The following is an 18,384-nucleotide window of genomic DNA, read 5'->3' as shown; positions in this document are numbered from 1 at the left end:
AACCCGGGTCTTCTAGGTGAGAGCCAGATATCCTAGCCACTAGACCATATCAAACCGGTTTGGGGAACCCTAGATATTATTCCTATAAATGTGTCTTTAAATTTATTCTTTAAAAATGGTACAAAAGCACTGTCTCCGATACCGAGAATCGAACCCGGGCCTTATGGGTGAAAGCCAGGTATCCTAGCCACTAGACTATATCGGACTAGCTCAACCAAGTCTTAATTCTATTCTTGTAAAGCGGTAAGAAAGCAGTCTCCGATACCGAGAATCGAACCCGGGCCTTCTGGGTGAAAGCCAGGTATCCTACCCACTAGACCATATCGGACTAGCTCAACCAAGCTTTAATTCTATTCATAAACCCCTATCCTTAAGTCTATTCTTCAAAAGCGGTACAAAAGCACTCGCTCCGATACCGGGAATCGAACCCGGGCCTTCTGGATGAGAGCCAGATATCCTAGCCACTAGACCATATCGGACTGGTTTGAGCGACCCTAGATATTATTCCTATAAATGTGGCTTTAAATTTATTCTTTAAATATGGTACAAAAGCACCGTCTCCACTACCGGGAATCGAACCCGGGCCTTCTGGGTGAAAGCCAGTTATCCTAGCCACCAGACCATATCGGACTTGCTATACCAAGGCTTAATTCTATTCATAAACCTATATCCTTAAGTCTATTCTTGAAATGCGGTACAAAAGCAATCGCTCCGATACCGGGAATCGAACCCGGGCCTTCTGGGTGAAAGCCAGATATCCTAGCCACTAGACCATATTAGCCTTGCTTAACCAAGCGTTAATTCTATTCATAAAACCTATATCTTTAAGTCTATTCTTGAATACGGTACAAAAGCACTCGCTCGGATAAAGGGAATCGAACCCAGGCCTTATGGGTGAAAGCCAGGTATCCTAGCCACTAGACCATATCGGACTAGCTCATCCAAGTCTTAATTCTATTCTTGTAAAGCGGTACAAAAGCACAGTCTCCGATACCGGGAATCGAACCCGGGCCTTCTGGGTGAAAGCCACGTATCCTACCCACTAGACCATATCGGACTTGCGCAAGCACGTCTTAATTCTATTCATAAACCCCTATCCTTAAGTCCATTCTTGAAATGCGGTACAAGAGCACTCGCTCCGATACCGGGAATCGAACCCGGGCCTTCTGGGTGAAAGCCAGATATCCTTGCCATTAGACCATATCGGACTTGCCTAAACAAGTCTTAATTCTATTCGTAAACCTATATCCTTAAGTCTATTCTTCAAAAGCGGTACAAAAGCACTCGCTCCGATACCGGTAATCGAACCCGGGTCTTCTAGGTGAGCGCCAGATATCCTAGCCACTAGACCATATCAAACCGGTTTGGGGAACCCTAGATATTATTCCTATAAATGTGTCTTTAAATTTATTCTTTAAAAATGGTACAAAAGCACTGTCTCCGATACCGAGAATCGAACCCGGGCCTTATGGGTGAAAGCCAGGTATCCTAGCCACTAGACCATATCGGACTAGCTCAACCAAGTCTTAATTCTATTCTTGTAAAGCGGTAAGAAAGCAGTCTCCGATACCGAGAATCGAACCCGGGCCTTCTGGGTGAAAGCCAGCTATCCTACCCACTAGACCATATCGGACTTGCTCAACCAAGCTTTAATTCTATTCATAAACCCCTATCTTTAAGTCTATTCTTCAAAAGCGGTACAAAAGCACCCGCTCCGATACCGGGAATCGAACCCGGGCCTTCTGGATGAGAGCCAGATATCCTAGCCACTAGACCATATCGGACTGGTTTGAGCGACCCTAGATATTATTCCTATAAATGTGGCTTTAAATTTATTCTTTAAATATGGTACAAAAGCACCGTCTCCAAAACCGGGAATGGAACCCGGGCCTTCTGGGTGAAAGCCAGTTATCCTAGCCACTAGACCATATCGGACTTGCTATACCAAGGCTTAATTCTATTCATAAACCTATATCCTTAAGTCTATTCTTGAAATGCGGTACAAAAGCACTCGCTCCGATACCGGGAATCGAACCCGGGCCTTCTGGGTGAAAGCCAGATATCCTAGCCACTAGACCATATTGGCCTTGCTTAACCAAGCGTTAATTCTATTCATAAAACCTATATCCTTAAGTTTATTCTTGAATACGGTACAAAAGCACTCGCTCGGATAACGGGAATCGAACCCAGGCCTTATGGGTGAAAGCCAGGTATCCTAGCCACTAGACCATATCGGACTAGCTCATCCAAGTCTTAATTCTATTCTTGTAAAGCGGTACAAAAGCACAGTCTCCGATACCGGGAATCGAACCCGGGCCTTCTGGGTGAAAGCCACGTATCCTACCCACTAGACCATATCGGACTTGCTCAAGCAAGTCTTAATTCTATTCATAAACCCCTATCCTTAAGTCCATTCTTGAAATGCGGTACAAGAGCACTCGCTCCGATACCGGGAATCGAACCCGGGCCTTCTGGGTGAAAGCCAGATAGCCTTGCCATTAGACCATATCGGACTTGCCTAAACAAGTCTTAATTCTATTCGTAAACCTATATCCTTAAGTCTATTCTTCAAAAGCGGTACAAACGCACTCGTCGATACCGGTAATCGAACCCGGGTCTTCTAGGTGAGAGCCAGATATCCTAGCCACTAGACCATATCAAACCGGTTTGGGGAACCCTAGATATTATTCCTATAAATGTGTCTTTAAATTTATTCTTTAAAAATGGTACAAAAGCACTGTCTCCGATACCGAGAATCGAACCCGGGCCTTATGGGTGAAAGCCAGGTATCCTAGCCACTAGACCATATCGGACTAGCTCAACCAAGTCTTAATTCTATTCTTGTAAAGCGGTAAGAAAGCAGTCTCCGATACCGAGAATCGAACCCGGGCCTTCTGGGTGAAAGCCAGGTATCCTACCCACTAGACCATATCGGACTTGCTCAACCAAGCTTTAATTCTATTCATAAACCCCTATCCTTAAGTCTATTCTTCAAAAGCGGTACAAAAGCACTCGCTCCGATACCGGGAATCGAACCCGGGCCTTCTGGATGAGAGCCAGATATCCTAGCCACTAGACCATATCGGACTGGTTTGAGCGACCCTAGATATTATTCCTATAAATGTGGCTTTAAATTTATTCTTTAAATATGGTACAAAAGCACCGTCTCCACTACCGGGAATCGAACCCGGGCCTTCTGGGTGAAAGCCAGTTATCCTAGCCACTAGACCATATCGGACTTGCTATACCAAGGCTTAATTCTATTCATAAACCTATATCCTTAAGTCTATTCTTGAAATGCGGTACAAAAGCACTCGCTCCGATACCGGGAATCGAACCCGGGCCTTCTGGGTGAAAGCCAGATATCCTAGCCACTAGACCATATTGGCCTTGCTTAACCAAGCGTTAATTCTATTCATAAAACCTATATCCTTAAGTCTATTCTTGAATACGGTACAAAAGCACTCGCTCGGATAACGGGAATCGAACCCAGGCCTTCTGGGTGAAAGCCAGGTATCCTAGCCACTAGACCATATCGGACTAGCTCATCCAAGTCTTAATTCTATTCTTGTAAAGCGGTACAAAAGCACAGTCTCCGATACCGGGAATCGAACCCGGGCCTTCTGGGTGAAAGCCACGTATCCTACCCACTAGACCATATCGGACTTGCTCAAGCAAGTCTTAATTCTATTCATAAACCCCTATCCTTAAGTCCATTCTTGAAATGCGGTACAAGAGCACTCGCTCCGATACCGGGAATCGAACCCGGGCCTTCTGGGTGAAAGCCAGATATCCTTGCCATTAGACCATATCGGACTTGCCTAAACAAGTCTTAATTCTATTCGTAAACCTATATCCTTAAGTCTATTCTTCAAAAGCGGTACAAACGCACTCGTCGATACCGGTAATCGAACCCGGGTCTTCTAGGTGAGAGCCAGATATCCTAGCCACTAGACCATATCAAACCGGTTTGGGGAACCCTAGATATTATTCCTATAAATGTGTCTTTAAATTTATTCTTTAAAAATGGTACAAAAGCACTGTCTCCGATAACGAGAATCGAACCCGGGCCTTATGGGTGAAAGCCAGGTATCCTAGCCACTAGACCATATCGGACTAGCTCAACCAAGTCTTAATTCTATTCTTGTAAAGCGGTAAGAAAGCAGTCTCCGATACCGAGAATCGAACCCGGGCCTTCTGGGTGAAAGCCAGGTATCCTACCCACTAGACCATATCGGACTTGCTCAACCAAGCTTTAATTCTATTCATAAACCCCTATCCTTAAGTCTATTCTTCAAAAGCGGTACAAAAGCACTCGCTCCGATACCGGGAATCGAACCCGGGCCTTCTGGATGAGAGCCAGATATCCTAGCCACTAGACCATATCGGACTGGTTTGAGCGACCCTAGATATTATTCCTATAAATGTGGCTTTAAATTTATTCTTTAAATATGGTACAAAAGCACCGTCTCCACTACCGGGAATCGAACCCGGGCCTTCTGGGTGAAAGCCAGTTATCCTAGCCACTAGACCATATCGGACTTGGTATACCAAGGCTTAATTCTATTCATAAACCTATATCCTTAAGTCTATTCTTGAAATGCGGTTCAAAAGCACTCGCTCCGATACCGGGAATCGAACCCGGGCCTTCTGGGTGAAAGCCAGATATCCTAGCCACTAGACCATATTGGCCTTGCTTAACCAAGCGTTAATTCTATTCATAAAACCTATATCCTTAAGTCTATTCTTGAATACGGTACAAAAGCACTCGCTCGGATAACGGGAATCGAACCCAGGCCTTCTGGGTGAAAGCCAGGTATCCTAGCCACTAGACCATATCGGTCTAGCTCATCCAAGTCTTAATTCTATTCTTGTAAAGCGGTACAAAAGCACAGTCTCCGATACCGGGAATCGAACCCGGGCCTTCTGGGTGAAAGCCACGTATCCTACCCACTAGACCATATCGGACTTGCTCAAGCAAGTCTTAATTCTATTCATAAACCCCTATCCTTAAGTCCATTCTTGAAATGCGGTACAAGAGCACTCGCTCCGATACCGGGAATCGAACAGGGGCCTTCTGGGTGAAAGCCAGATATCCTTGCCATTAGACCATATCGGACTTGCCTAAACAAGTCTTAACTCTATTCGTAAACCTATATCCTTAAGTCTATTCTTCAAAAGCGGTACAAAAGCACTCGCTCCGATACCGGTAATCGAACCCGGGTCTTCTAGGTGAGAGCCAGATATCCTAGCCACTAGACCATATCAAACCGGTTTGGGGAACCCTAGATATTATTCCTATAAATGTGTCTTTAAATTTATTCTTTAAAAATGGTACAAAAGCACTGTCTCCGATACCGAGAATCGAACCCGGGCCTTATGGGTGAAAGCCAGGTATCCTAGCCACTAGACCATATCGGACTAGCTCAACCAAGTCTTAATTCTATTCTTGTAAAGCGGTAAGAAAGCAGTCTCCGATACCGAGAATCGAACCCGGGCCTTCTGGGTGAAAGCCAGGTATCCTACCCACTAGACCATATCGGACTAGCTCAACCAAGCTTTAATTCTATTCATAAACCCCTATCCTTAAGTCTATTCTTCAAAAGCGGTACAAAAGCACTCGCTCCGATACCGGGAATCGAACCCGGGCCTTCTGGATGAGAGCCAGATATCCTAGCCACTAGACCATATCGGACTGGTTTGAGCGACCCTAGATATTATTCCTATAAATGTGGCTTTAAATTTATTCTTTAAATATGGTACAAAAGCACCGTCTCCACTACCGGGAATCGAACCCGGGCCTTCTGGGTGAAAGCCAGTTATCCTAGCCACCAGACCATATCGGACTTGCTATACCAAGGCTTAATTCTATTCATAAACCTATATCCTTAAGTCTATTCTTGAAATGCGGTACAAAAGCACTCGCTCCGATACCGGGAATCGAACCCGGGCCTTCTGGGTGAAATCCTTCTGCGTAGAGTTTGCAAGTTCTCTCCCCGCTTGTTAAAGGAGTTTTCCTCCGCGGTCTAACCCGGTTTCTCCTTTCCATCAAAACTTGCAGAGGTTAACGGTAATAGTTAGTATAGGGCGCTGTCGGTTAGCTGTGGCATAGGGGCTAGCCACCACCCCTCTATGCATTGTAAAGGCGTTAGATAAGGGGCAATAAGTCGCAAGATGACTTGGTCCAATTAGCTAGCTGAACTTTAAAAAAAAAAGCCAGATATCCTAGCCACTAGACCATATTGGCCTTGCTTAACCAAGCGTTAATTCTATTCATAAAACCTATATCCTTAAGTCTATTCTTGAATACGGTACAAAAGCACTCGCTCGGATAACGGGAATCGAACCCAGGCCTTCTGGGTGAAAGCCAGGTATCCTAGCCACTAGACCATATCGGACTAGCTCAACCAAGTCTTAATTCTATTCTTGTAAAGCGGTACAAAAGCACAGTCTTCGATACCGGGAATCGAAACCGGGCCTTCTGGGTGAAAGCCAGGTATCCTACCCACAGGGAGGAGAGACTTGAGAGGGAGTGTTAAAGTGAATAGGCGCGTTCGTTCGCTTTCCTGGCTAAACTCGTCTCTCTCTAGCGCTGACTCGGGGACTCATCGCGGTGTCCGCGCGCATGCGTCAAATTTAAAAACCGGCTTTGAACTAGAAGGGGAAGGTCGTGTTTGAATTTCTGCCATGGTTAACTATAAGAAGTGTTGTTTTTTAATTGTTCAAGTAACCCTAAGTATTTAACAAGACCCCAACATGGTAAATATCTTTTTCAAACGATTTCCCAAACCAAAAACAAAGCTTCAAATTTATTGAAAGTGAATAAAAGCTAGTGGTAATCGGTTTTCCACAAGCTAATATCCATCTTTTACATTTTTTTATCTGGGTTTTTGGCTTTGGAAACGCGTGGAAGGATATTCCTTTCATATATTTTTAAGCGAATACCTTGAATCATTCCTACAACCGTTACAAAAACAATTTGGCATTTTTATTAAGCCTCGGTTTCCTCCCAACAGACGTTGATTGTTGGTTGAACAGAGTGAGTGGGGCAGCAGTCGATGGAAGCGGAAGCTGGCGCTGGCGGCCACGGCCAACTTAGGAGATGATTTAAGTTGGCCGTGTGGCGGCAGATAGAATTTTTAAATTCTCTCTGCTGGCGGTGCCCCCCCCCCTTGGCAGTAGAGCAAAAGGCCTTGTCGTGGCGGAGGGGGCCCGAGTTCGGTGTGCCGGTTAGGATGGTTCCTTAGGTTCACCCTTGGTTCGGACCTTTCCCTGCCCCGTTCCGCGAACGTTTTGCTCGGCCGCTTCGCCCCCGCCCAGGTGTTGCTTTGGCTCATCCCCAGCTCTTGGCAACCCTCTGGGGGTCGCGGATACATTTTTTGGACTGTATGGCACTGCTGTGCTCGGAGGGCGATCCCCCGGCCCCTCGAGCCTTCTGCTGCCTTGGTCCGAGCCCAGTCACCGACCACCTCCTGGCTGGGCTCGCCGCCGACGGTGTCTGTCACCTGCTTAAGGGGCGTTGCCGGGCCCGCTGGCCGATCCCGTGTGCCTTGACGGCGGTTCCGCAGGTACCATTTTGGGCACAGGGATGAATGGCAGGAGGGGGGCGCTGTAGATGCCCCCGCGCGCAGGAGCAGCGCCTAATCAAATGCATTCTAAGTAAACGACGTCACTTGCGCCTGCGCGTTAGCTAAAATTGAGGAACGGAGATAAAAATTCCTATCAACACTTTCTTTCCTGTTTGCCACTGTATGACGGTTTTTTTAGCATTAGATCAAAACTCCCTCTAACGTTCCTTACTCCCTGCTACCCACTAGACCATATCGGACTTCAGGGTTGGCAAAAATCCGGATTTTTCTTGAAAAAGCCACTGGTATGGTTTTTTGCTGGTTTAAACCGGACTTTATTGGTTTTATCTGGCTTTTTTTAAACTACTCTCTAGTGCTTAATTTTAGCACTTCTTTTTACATTTAGTGCGATAGTTGTCTTCTACTAGGCCCTCTGATTGAGAATCATTTTTATTGTACATAAAAGTTGATTAAACTATAGACATTTCCCTTAGAGATGAGTAGGGCCCCTGACTTAATCGGGATTTTTCAATCCAACCCGATCTATATCGGATCGAAAAATCCTAGGTGCGGTTTGGTTAGAAAATTACTTTTTGCTGGTCGGGTCGGGTAGGGTTTTCATACCGTCTACCCGGGTAGACATTTTTATTGTCTTCAAAAGGGCAGGGTCGGGCCCAGGTAGGGTTTTTTGTGATCTTAAATTAGGCAGGGTCGGGCCCGGGTAGGCTTTTTTGTGATCTTCAATGGGGCAGGGTCGGGCCCGGGTAGCCTTTTTTGTGATCTTCAATAGGGCAGGGTCTGATAAATATTTTTCTAAACGCGCGGTCCGACCAAACAATTTAGCGTTACAAAAATTCAAGTCAGTCTCACGAGTTTCAGGTGGGGCAGTGGGAGGAGGGAGCGTCAAAATAACCCACAATATATGGGAATGGACCATTTCGATGAAATAAAGAGGAAAAGACATGTGGGTCAAACTTTTACTTCCATTTCACTTTATGGTGCCCGCGCTGTACTCTATTATTATAATTATTGAAAAATCCACTGGATTTTTCAACGTGGTTTAAGCCGGTTTAATCCAGGTGGATAAAACCGGACTGGATACCAGCGTGCCAACTCTGTCGGACTTGCTCAACCAAGTTTTAGTTCTATTCATAAACCCCTATCCTTAAGTCTATTCTTCAAAAGCGGTACAAAAGCACTCGCTCCGATACCGGGAATCGAACCCGGGCCTTCTGGGTGAAAGCCAGATATCCTAGCCAGTAGACCATATTGGACTTGCTTAACCAAGCGTTAATTCTATTCATAAAACCTATATCCTTAAGTCTATTCTTGAAATGCGGTACAAAAGCACTCGCTCCGATACCGGGAATCGAACCCGGGCCTTCTGGGTGAGAGCCAGATACCCTAGCCACTAGACAATATCGGGTTGGTCTGATCAACCCTAGATATTATTCCTATAAATGTGTCTTTAAATTTATTCTTTAAAAGCGGTACGAAGCACAGTCTCCGATACCGGGAATAGAACCCGGGCCTTCTGGGTGAAAGCCAGATATCCTACCCACTAGACCATATCAAACTGCTTTGAGCAACCCTAGATACTATTCCTATAAATGTGTCTTAAAATTTATTCTTTAAAACCGGTACAAAAGCACTCGCTCCGATACCGGGAATCGAACTCGGGCCTTCTGGGTGAGAGCCAGATATCCTAGCCACTAGACCATATCAGACTGGTTTGAGCACCCCTAGATATTATTCCTATAAATGTGTCTTAAAATTTATTATTTAAAAGCGGTACAAAAGCACTGTCTCCGATACCGAGAACCGAACCCGGGCCTTCAGGGTGAAAGCCAGATATTCTAGCCACTAGACCATAACGGAGTTGCTTAACCAAGTCTTAATTCCATTCGTAAACCTATATCCTTAAGTCGTTTCTTCAAAACCGGTACAAAAGCACTCGCTCCGATACCGGGAATCGAACCCGAGCCTTCTGGGTGAGAGCAGGATATCCTAGCCACTAGACCATATCGGACTGGTTTGAGAAACCCTAGATATTATTCCTATAAATGTGTCTTTAATTTTATTCTTTAACAGCGGTACAAAAGCACTGTCTCCGATACCGGGAATCGAACCCTGGCCTTCTGGGTGAAAGTCAGATATCCTACCCACTAGACCATATCAAACTTGCTTAACCAAGTCTTAATTCTATTCATAAACCTATATCCTTAAGTCTATTCTTCAAAACCGGTACAAAAGCACTCGCTTCGATAACGGGAATCGAACCCGGGCCTTGTGGGTGAGAGCCAGGTATCCTAGCCACTAGACCATATCGGACTTGCTTAACCAAGCGTTTATTCTATTCATAAACCTATATCCTTAAGTCTATTCTTGAATACGGTACAAAAGGACTCGCTCGGATACCCGGAATCGAACCCGGGCCTTCTAGGTGAAAGCCAGGTACCCTAGCCACTAGACCATATCCGACTTTCTCAGACAAATCTTAATTCTATTCTTGAAAAGCGGTACAAAAGCACTCACTCGAATACCGTGAATCGAACCCGGGCCTTCTGGGTGAGAGCCAGATATTTTTTTTTTATTATATTAAACAAAATTGATACAAACGGCAAAGTTAATCAAAGCCACATTTTACAAATCAGCACTTATCGATCAATTATAACCAGTCTAAGAATTCTTTTATATGCTTTAACAAATGTTCATCACGATTCAATAACAAAAAATTGGAGCTGTAGGTGAGACGTAGTTCGCGTTTTAAAATGGCGTAACAACGTTTTTCTAAAATATTTAACGAGTTTTTGGCAGTACTAATTAAAAACGAACGTGCATTTAAAACCAGCCATTTAAAGAGTGACGTTAAGAAATGTACGAATTTCACGCGGGATTTAGGGCGAATGCCGGCCGAACAATGTTGAAAGACGATAAAAGAGTCCCTACCGGGCGTACAACTGCCCAGCACACTGTCAAGGGCCAAGCCTAATTTAGTGACAAAGAGGGACTGCCAGAGCCGAATCGAAAAGGGGCAGCGCAAGAAAATGTGCTCTAAAGTTTCGACAGTGTTGGAGCAAAACACGCACGTGGGGTGAGACGAAAGGCCGATGTTGAAAAGACGCTCAGAGGTAAAGATAGCCCCATGCACCACTTGAAGGTTGACGTCGCGATGAGAAGGACGAAGCAAAGACGAATGTAACGTTGACCAGGCAGGGCGAGGCAGGGGGCCCCCAAAGAACCGTCGCCAGGCATGCTCACCTGGGGATTCAGCAACTGTGGAGAGCGCAAATCGACCGTAGATGACCTTACTGGGCAGGGCAGTCAAGTCGAAATCCGCACCCGTATGATCGACTAACTTCACTCCGACCGTACGACAGAAGCGTCGCTGCGACCGAACGCGGGAAAGCCAAGTCTCCGGGAGAACAGAATGGATATACTGAACCGCAGTTGTAAGCCACGACGGGCAAGGGGCGTCCGAATCTAACCCACACAGATCTGCAATCGCGGGACTGGGTAAAAAACCCGGAACCACTGCGTATGTAAAATCCCGTAAGCGATACAGACCATGAAAAAGAAAAACCGCACGAGCACGCGGACTGATACCGGACATGTCAATACGCGGGTTGAAGAATAAAACCGAATTGAGTAAATTGGGCGGGTCGGGACAATGAAGATTCTGAGAGGCACAGAATTCAGACCAGGCGAGCCAAAGCTCACGATACCGGGGTGAGAGCCTCGCGACATACGAGGCAGGGAGCGTACACTGCAAAATGTCAAATCCCGGGTCCAAGGCATCCAAAAAGGGACCCAACAAATACTGAGCCAGTTCGTACGTACATTGCGCGTGGGCGCCCGAAATATACCGTAACAGTTCTTGCAAGCGAAACGTAAGTTTCTTCGTGCGCAAGTCAACCAGCCCGAAGCCGCCGACCTTCTTCGGACGCGTAAGCAGAGAATAACCGACCGTATGGGCGCGATTACCCCACAAAAAGCCAAGGGTTTCCCGGCGAAAGTCGTCCTCAAACCGAGGCGGTAGCGCGAGGGACTGCAGCGAATGCCCCAGTAACCGCAGTGAATGCCCCAGTAACGACATGGCCAAAGTATTGACCACCACAATCTTGCCCGACAAGGAAAGGCGCCGACCTTTCCAAACGCGAAGGACTCGACGGAATTTAGCCAAACGCGGGGTCCAGTTAAGATCGTCCGATACCGCGCCATCCGTACTGAGGAAGATGCCCAATATCTCGAGCGGGTCGGACGAAACAGTGAGGTTCGCAACGGTGGATGGGGCCCGACCCCGGTCGCAGCCCAACCACATACCCCGACACTTGGAGATGTTCAATTCGGAACCCGACGCGAGGCCATACCGCTGATATTCCCGCACAACTTCCAAGACGGAGGCTGTATCACGGACCACCAAGGCATTGTCATCGACATGAACCCGTAACAAGGCAGGGGGCCGAGAGGTCGGCCAAAGAATCCGGACGATAGCGGGACGGCATTCCAAGGCGTAGCATAGGGGTTCGGAAGACAGAACGTAAAGCAAGGGACTAAGCGGACAGCCCTGGCGGACCGATCGACTGAGCTGAAAAAAGTCTGTTAAATATCCATTTATTTTCAGGCAAGACTTGCTGCCAACGAGAAATAATTGAATCCACTTGCGAAAAGGCTCGCCGAAGCCAAAAGCGCAAAGTACCGCAAAGAGGTAGTCCCACGAAACCTGATCGAACGCTTTCGCGAGATCTAATTTAACGAGGATACCCGGCCCGCGAGACCGCTGCAGAAAGTCCATTATGTCGGAGAAAAGGGCAGGAGTACAGGTGGCGGAACGTGATCGAACGGCGCCCGTTTGCGAACCATGAATTAACGAAGGAAAAATTGAAGAAAGCCGTGAACCGAGTACTTTCGCGACGAGCTTATAGTCCGCGTTTAGCAACGTGATGGGGCGTCTGTTCTTGACGTCTCGTAAATCACCGGATTTAGGCAGCAAAATAATGAGACCTTCCTTCATAGAAGGAGGAAGGCGACCCTCCACTAGACCATATCGGACTGGTTTGAGCAACCCTAGATATTATTCTACAGGGCCGGTAGGCCCTTGTAGATATGACTTGACACCCTTCCGTAATGTTAAAGGAAAATTCACAGTTTTTAGGGTTAGCGTCTCATAGAAAAAGCATTAAAAATCTTCATTTTTTTAAGGAAATTGAGACAGGCCATACGGAAAAACTATAGCGAAGTTAGTTTTCGGAATACTTCTAAATTAAGAAGCATTTCTTAAATGAGAAACTTACCTGTTTCGATTTTTAATTAATGAATTCTAATTTTTGTAATTTAACTAATTAAGATAGTACATCAAATTACTTTTGGGTCAGAAATCAGCCTCTTAGCGCGTTTAAACTTATTTCCCCATTTTCGTTCTCATTGATAACTAGAACGGCCTAGCTTTTTGCGTGCTAACAAGTTACGTTGATAAATTTTTTTTTTTTCCACCTACGAGCACTAGTGCTTAGCCGTTAGGCCTTGAGCACCAGGAAGAATGGAGCGGGAGACCCTACGCGGCCCAGCACAGACGGGGGCCGCTAGGTCGTATGTGGATAAGCAGGGAAGGAATGAGGTTTACTTGGGAGGTGACGGAAGGTGGAGTTGGGGTAAGTCACCTCCGGCGGACACGGGACAGTCGGCACCTATAGGGTAGGATCGCCGACATGTGTCGTATTCCCTCAAACTTTGCCGCCCAGAAGCTGGGCTTACAGGAGCGCGCCACACTCCCGGCCCGTTGATAAATTTCAAACGTTTGCTTTTATGTGGAAAATTCTTATTTCATAGCAGACGACAGTAAGGCAACTAAAATTAATTACTTTGGTATTTCATCCGAGCTTGAACACCTTTATTTGGATTTGCTAATTATCTATAACACCCTTAAGAACAAATACTTTGTTATCAGGTCGAATTTCCATCTAAAAAATTAATTCAGGTAAATAATTACAGTTAATAGAGGTTTATATTTCTTTTGAAGTAAGTTTTTTGAAGTTCTTTATGGCCAAGGCTTAAGTTGTATTATACTAATTTTAGTTAGTCTATGTAATTATAGTCTTTATAGTGTCTGTCCTCTTTAAAGATTATTAAAAAAGCTTATTTCCAGCTCTCATTTATTTTGAAATTCTGTCTATAGTCTGCTCCGTTTTATGCTAGAAACATATCCTAACCAGGCTAACCCCAGGTTTTTTTATTGTATTTACCGTGCGTGCGCTTCCAATTTGAAGTAAAAAATGGCATATTTATTCAAATTATTAAGGTGTTGAAATAAAGATAGTGCTTTTCACCCTTTGAAAAGATCGAGAACTTCAAAATAGGTTCCTGGATAGATTACAAAATGTTTAATGTGTTTTCCCTACGACAGCTAAGAGTCGTGGTGTTTACATTCAACATTCTCATTTGAGGTATACAGGGTTTCATTATTTGTTAATATCACTAAAATGCTACTAATTGTGAAGGTGTGTGATATAATTCCTGAAACTCAACCAACGTAGAGGACCAGATCATTCGTTCAAACAATTTCTATACTATTGAACCAGTCAGTATGTTACGTTACGTTAATCATTTTATAAACTATTTGTTACCAACAGTGGATTTTGTTAATTCATAAATATAACAGTGGTGCTGGTTAATCCAGGAGGACAGTGTCGTTATGTAATTTAATTAGTCAAATAATTTCCATGTTTACATCTGCGCAGATTTTTCAAACGTAACCACGTGGGAAACTCAGGGTTACGTTGTTCACTATTTCTACAGTTCACATTGCCGTTTGTTTATTTGACTAAATTGCTATGAATTGTTTATGTATTTAATTGAATTACTGGTATTCAAGCCAAAGTTGCCAAACTGTAGAATCACATCATTCATTAACATATGTTATAGATGATCTTTATGTTACCGCAAATTTAGCACGTGGTATGTTAAAAATTTAACACATTGTGTTGGCAAGAATGAAAAACTCTTCTGAACTTTACTATAAAGGTAATTTGAAACTCATTTTATAAGCTAAATCAACACTGCCAAACCTCAATCCTTCATAAATTTAAACTTAATTAAGTATAATTAGCGTGAATTTAAAGATGAAATGTACATATTTTGGATGAGAACTCGAGTAACTTTTAAGTAAGCTACTTAAGATTAAAACTGGACAAGCTGGTGGTATAGCCCCATGTTTTCTATTTCACACTTAAGTTAATTTAAATTATCTTTAAAGTACATTAATTGGCGCGAAATTCAAAAGTGTAGGGTAAAATAATGACTGGCAAAAATGTTAAACTTCACTAAACGTTGCAATTAGGGTAAAAAAATTCCAATAAATTATACTTTTAAGTTTAATCCACTCTCCCGAACCGCGCTCAAATTAATGTTAAAACATTACAAGTTTTTCGCACAGCCACAGATGTTTCCTATTTCACTTTCGAATTAATTTAATTCATCATTAAAATACATCAAAAGCGCATACATATTTTAGAGTAATTGCAATTAAATTTAATATTTCATTGAAACTTGTATTATAAACTAAATCCACACTAGATAAACCGTTAAATTAAACTTAATCAAGTATAGTTAATGTGAAATTAACCCAAAACACGAATGTTTTTGGTAAAATCATGGATACCTTATAATTAAACTAACAAATTATAATTAAAACTACACTTATCTTTCACTCAGCCTCCATTTTCCTGTTTAATCCTTACACTTAAGAAATTGTCATTTAAAATCACTTTTCCCATATTGAAAAGAGAGCTATTGAAAAGGCGCGAAATTTAAAATTTTTTGGGGGGGGGTACAGTATGTGTGCATTTTTAACAGGAGTATTGTTACAATTGTAACACTACAGACCTTGTATCTCTAATGGAACCGGCAATACCGCAACGCTGAGCCGAAAAACCAGGATGGTAATTGTTTGGACCTATCTGGTGAGGACATTGGAGCACCAAAAACATACCGCGGTGTCACTTGTTGAACGTTAAAGCGAACTTCGTCACTTTAAATCCCATGACCTGCTCAATCTGGCAATCTTTGAAAACTCAACTTTGAGGTCTTCCGGTCCCGTTTGATATACAGGGTCTTCAGTGTAGGAGCTAAGTAGTAGAATTACAGTAGTTAGTCTCGTTTCCTAGCAAAATGCCAACCTGTTCCAACCAGGACAAATTGGACAGGATGTTTATTTTGGGTGAAGGTCGCAGTAACGTTCAACTAAAGGCAGTGCTTTATGCCGAACGGTTTCCACACCGACAACATTCGGTGCGAAGAACCTTTTCCGACATTGGCGAGCACCTTCGTGATTTCGGTAGTGCAAGATCGTGAACGTAGAAGAGACTGTATAGTCTGTAATGAGGATAGAGATTTTGACATCGTAGCACGTTTTGAAGCCAATTTATGCTAATAGTAGAGCGGTGGAACAAGAAGTTGCACTAAGCCATTCTACTGTTTGTGCCAGTTTACAAAGGCATCATTACCGGCATTATCATATCCCCCTATATCAAGCCTTAACGGACGAGGATTTCGTAAGTCGGCAATACCATTAGTCTTACCATGCGTCATGAGTTTACTGCTTGCAAATGTATTGCAAGACATGGACAGTCGTCTGGAAGAGTGCCTAAACCACAATGGTAGAAACGTCGAATATTTACGTTGAGGTGTTTACCAAACAGTTAAGAGGTTGTAATTTGAGGCCCACGTACTAAGACTAATCGTAGGTCAGTGCTTTAAAATATTTTGTTGCATTCTCCAGTATTCTTTTTGTACCTTGTCACTCGTTGTCACTTGCATACAATAAAACATGAATTCTAAACATTTATTTACACCCTGTATAATTTAGTATGACATCACCCGTTCGCAGTATTGGGGGTTGTACATAAAGGAAGCTGTTGGTCTGATCTCGACACCACTGTATATGTATACAGTGTACGAAACAAATATTTTCCTTCCATATTTCAAATACCGTCGTTTTTAGCCATATCGTAGTATACGATAGGCTCTTAGTTTGACCCGAGCCGTAGTAGTAGTTGTGGCCGGAGTTTTCGCTTCGTTATCGTCAGATTTTGGCTTAAAAGGAACTTTATATTACCACAACCCACCCATAGGGGTTACTGGGCTCGGTTAGAGATTTAATTTTAATTAAAATTTTTTCAGGTCAGACCCGGGATTCGAACCCGGGCCGCTGGCGTGGTAGACAAACATTCTACCCACTCAACCATAGAGACTTGATAGAAACCTCGAGTTTTTTATTATTTATTCTTATCTCTAAAATGTCGGGGTGATGTGGGGTGGGGTACCTCTTAATCTGTGGGGGTCGGAAACTTTTGAATTTTTATCTGTGGGGTCGGATACTTATGAATTTGTATGTTTGGGGTTTTTATATTTATTTTCTTTTTATGTATGTGCTAATTAAATAGATAACGATTTTCCCCGTTTCGTTCGGTAGCTATCGTCATTTATGTTATGTTTGACTGGAACGTTTTGGCGGTTAATTCAAATGTGGGTTTAGATAGAGCTAACATAGTGTTAAATGGGCGTTATGCGTTTGATCATTTTAGCATTGCTAAAGGTAATTCGAGGGGATAATCACTAAAATGCGTAATCACTATAACTAAACTTTCTCTTTCAAAAGTTTCTGGGCATAAGTAAGTCCTTGTTAGAAATTTATAAGATGCGATAAGTGTGCATCGGCATAAGTCTATGTTGTAAACTCATCGAGGGGATTATCACTAAAAACTATCTGTTCTTCGATTTGATATTAGAATTACAGCATAAGTAAATTTATACGGTTATAATTTAATCACTGTTTAGAGTAGGGAATCGAGGGGCTATTCACTCTGATTTTATGCACGGTAAATCATTTAAGCATTGAAAAAGATAGCGCTATTCACTCATTAGGGTAAGGTATAGAGGGGTTATCCACTCATTAGGGTAGGGTATAGAGGGGCTATTCACTCGTACGATATGGCTACTATTACGAGCCCTTGGGCCGTCTTGTTAAGCTTCTTTCATAAATAAAGTGCAGCATTATATGCTAATCGAAATCAATGTTATTGGATATAAGTTAAATGTAATTAACGATACTGAAGTACTTCTTTAAGCAATTAGAAATAGATCAACCCCAAATGTATGACGGTAAAGCAAACATAATTATTCAAAATTTAATTACATTAAGACTGAAGTAACAGATATTATAAAAAAACGTCTTGGTTTGGACCAAGGCCGAAAAACAAACGATATGTGTGAGGTTTATCAATTGGCTGAAGTTTCAGATATTGCAATTTTTTTAGTTATTTTTATCCATTTAATCCTTAATCAATATTAAATTCAATCAACTGATTTTACTGTTAATCGATCTATTCCCTCTAAATTAATTGAAAAAATTACATATCTACGCTTTTTCAAGAACAATTACATTTTCCGAAAACATTTTATCATGAAATTAATTATTTTGAAGGGATTTCGTATAAGCACCTTGACGGACATAGTTTTAATTGTTGCTCGCTTGACAAATTTTCAAGATTGCATCAAAAAGAAAACTTAAATCGGTAAGTTGCTAAATAGACTGATGTTTAAAAAAATATGATAATTTAAATTTATTTTGTTCAGACTAGTTAATAAACGAATGCCGTATACTTAAGACAAAGCAACATCGTTTATCCTGTGTGGTTTTTGTTAGTAGGTAGCTATCAGTATCACTGGAAAAATATGATATCGGTATAAATATAACCAAAGGTATAGGTAAAGATTACATAAAAAGAAATACGTTTCAGTACCAATGGCTTGTTATATT

At 43.0% G+C, this 18,384-nt stretch overlaps 12 non-coding genes across 12 annotated transcripts; all 12 read right to left on the bottom strand.

Moving 5' to 3' along the window:
• Positions 1-407: 407 nt before the first annotated feature.
• Positions 408-479, bottom strand: TRNAE-CUC (transfer RNA glutamic acid (anticodon CUC)). The gene has a single exon. It is a non-coding gene; the product is annotated as a tRNA-Glu (tRNA).
• Positions 480-707: 228 nt separating this feature from the next.
• Positions 708-781, bottom strand: TRNAE-UUC (transfer RNA glutamic acid (anticodon UUC)). Its single transcript has one exon. It is a non-coding gene; the product is annotated as a tRNA-Glu (tRNA).
• A 355-nt stretch (positions 782-1,136) lies between these two features.
• On the bottom strand, positions 1,137-1,208 carry TRNAE-UUC (transfer RNA glutamic acid (anticodon UUC)). The gene has a single exon. It is a non-coding gene; the product is annotated as a tRNA-Glu (tRNA).
• A 504-nt stretch (positions 1,209-1,712) lies between these two features.
• TRNAE-CUC (transfer RNA glutamic acid (anticodon CUC)) lies at positions 1,713-1,784 on the bottom strand. The gene has a single exon. It is a non-coding gene; the product is annotated as a tRNA-Glu (tRNA).
• Positions 1,785-2,012: 228 nt separating this feature from the next.
• On the bottom strand, positions 2,013-2,086 carry TRNAE-UUC (transfer RNA glutamic acid (anticodon UUC)). Its single transcript has one exon. It is a non-coding gene; the product is annotated as a tRNA-Glu (tRNA).
• A 929-nt stretch (positions 2,087-3,015) lies between these two features.
• Positions 3,016-3,087, bottom strand: TRNAE-CUC (transfer RNA glutamic acid (anticodon CUC)). The gene has a single exon. It is a non-coding gene; the product is annotated as a tRNA-Glu (tRNA).
• A 228-nt stretch (positions 3,088-3,315) lies between these two features.
• On the bottom strand, positions 3,316-3,389 carry TRNAE-UUC (transfer RNA glutamic acid (anticodon UUC)). Its single transcript has one exon. It is a non-coding gene; the product is annotated as a tRNA-Glu (tRNA).
• Positions 3,390-3,744: 355 nt separating this feature from the next.
• TRNAE-UUC (transfer RNA glutamic acid (anticodon UUC)) lies at positions 3,745-3,816 on the bottom strand. The gene has a single exon. It is a non-coding gene; the product is annotated as a tRNA-Glu (tRNA).
• Positions 3,817-4,318: 502 nt separating this feature from the next.
• TRNAE-CUC (transfer RNA glutamic acid (anticodon CUC)) lies at positions 4,319-4,390 on the bottom strand. Its single transcript has one exon. It is a non-coding gene; the product is annotated as a tRNA-Glu (tRNA).
• Positions 4,391-4,618: 228 nt separating this feature from the next.
• TRNAE-UUC (transfer RNA glutamic acid (anticodon UUC)) lies at positions 4,619-4,692 on the bottom strand. The gene has a single exon. It is a non-coding gene; the product is annotated as a tRNA-Glu (tRNA).
• A 931-nt stretch (positions 4,693-5,623) lies between these two features.
• Positions 5,624-5,695, bottom strand: TRNAE-CUC (transfer RNA glutamic acid (anticodon CUC)). Its single transcript has one exon. It is a non-coding gene; the product is annotated as a tRNA-Glu (tRNA).
• Positions 5,696-9,223: 3,528 nt separating this feature from the next.
• Positions 9,224-9,295, bottom strand: TRNAE-CUC (transfer RNA glutamic acid (anticodon CUC)). Its single transcript has one exon. It is a non-coding gene; the product is annotated as a tRNA-Glu (tRNA).
• Positions 9,296-18,384: the final 9,089 nt, after the last annotated feature.

Source organism: Phalangium opilio, unplaced genomic scaffold (genome assembly GCF_054372755.1).
Source record: "Phalangium opilio isolate 3A_F unplaced genomic scaffold, DU_Popi_V2 ptg000055l_1, whole genome shotgun sequence".
Taxonomy (NCBI): Eukaryota; Metazoa; Arthropoda; class Arachnida; order Opiliones; family Phalangiidae; genus Phalangium; species Phalangium opilio.
Note: the sequence above shows the minus strand (reverse complement) of the source record. Positions and strands in the feature narration are given on the sequence as shown.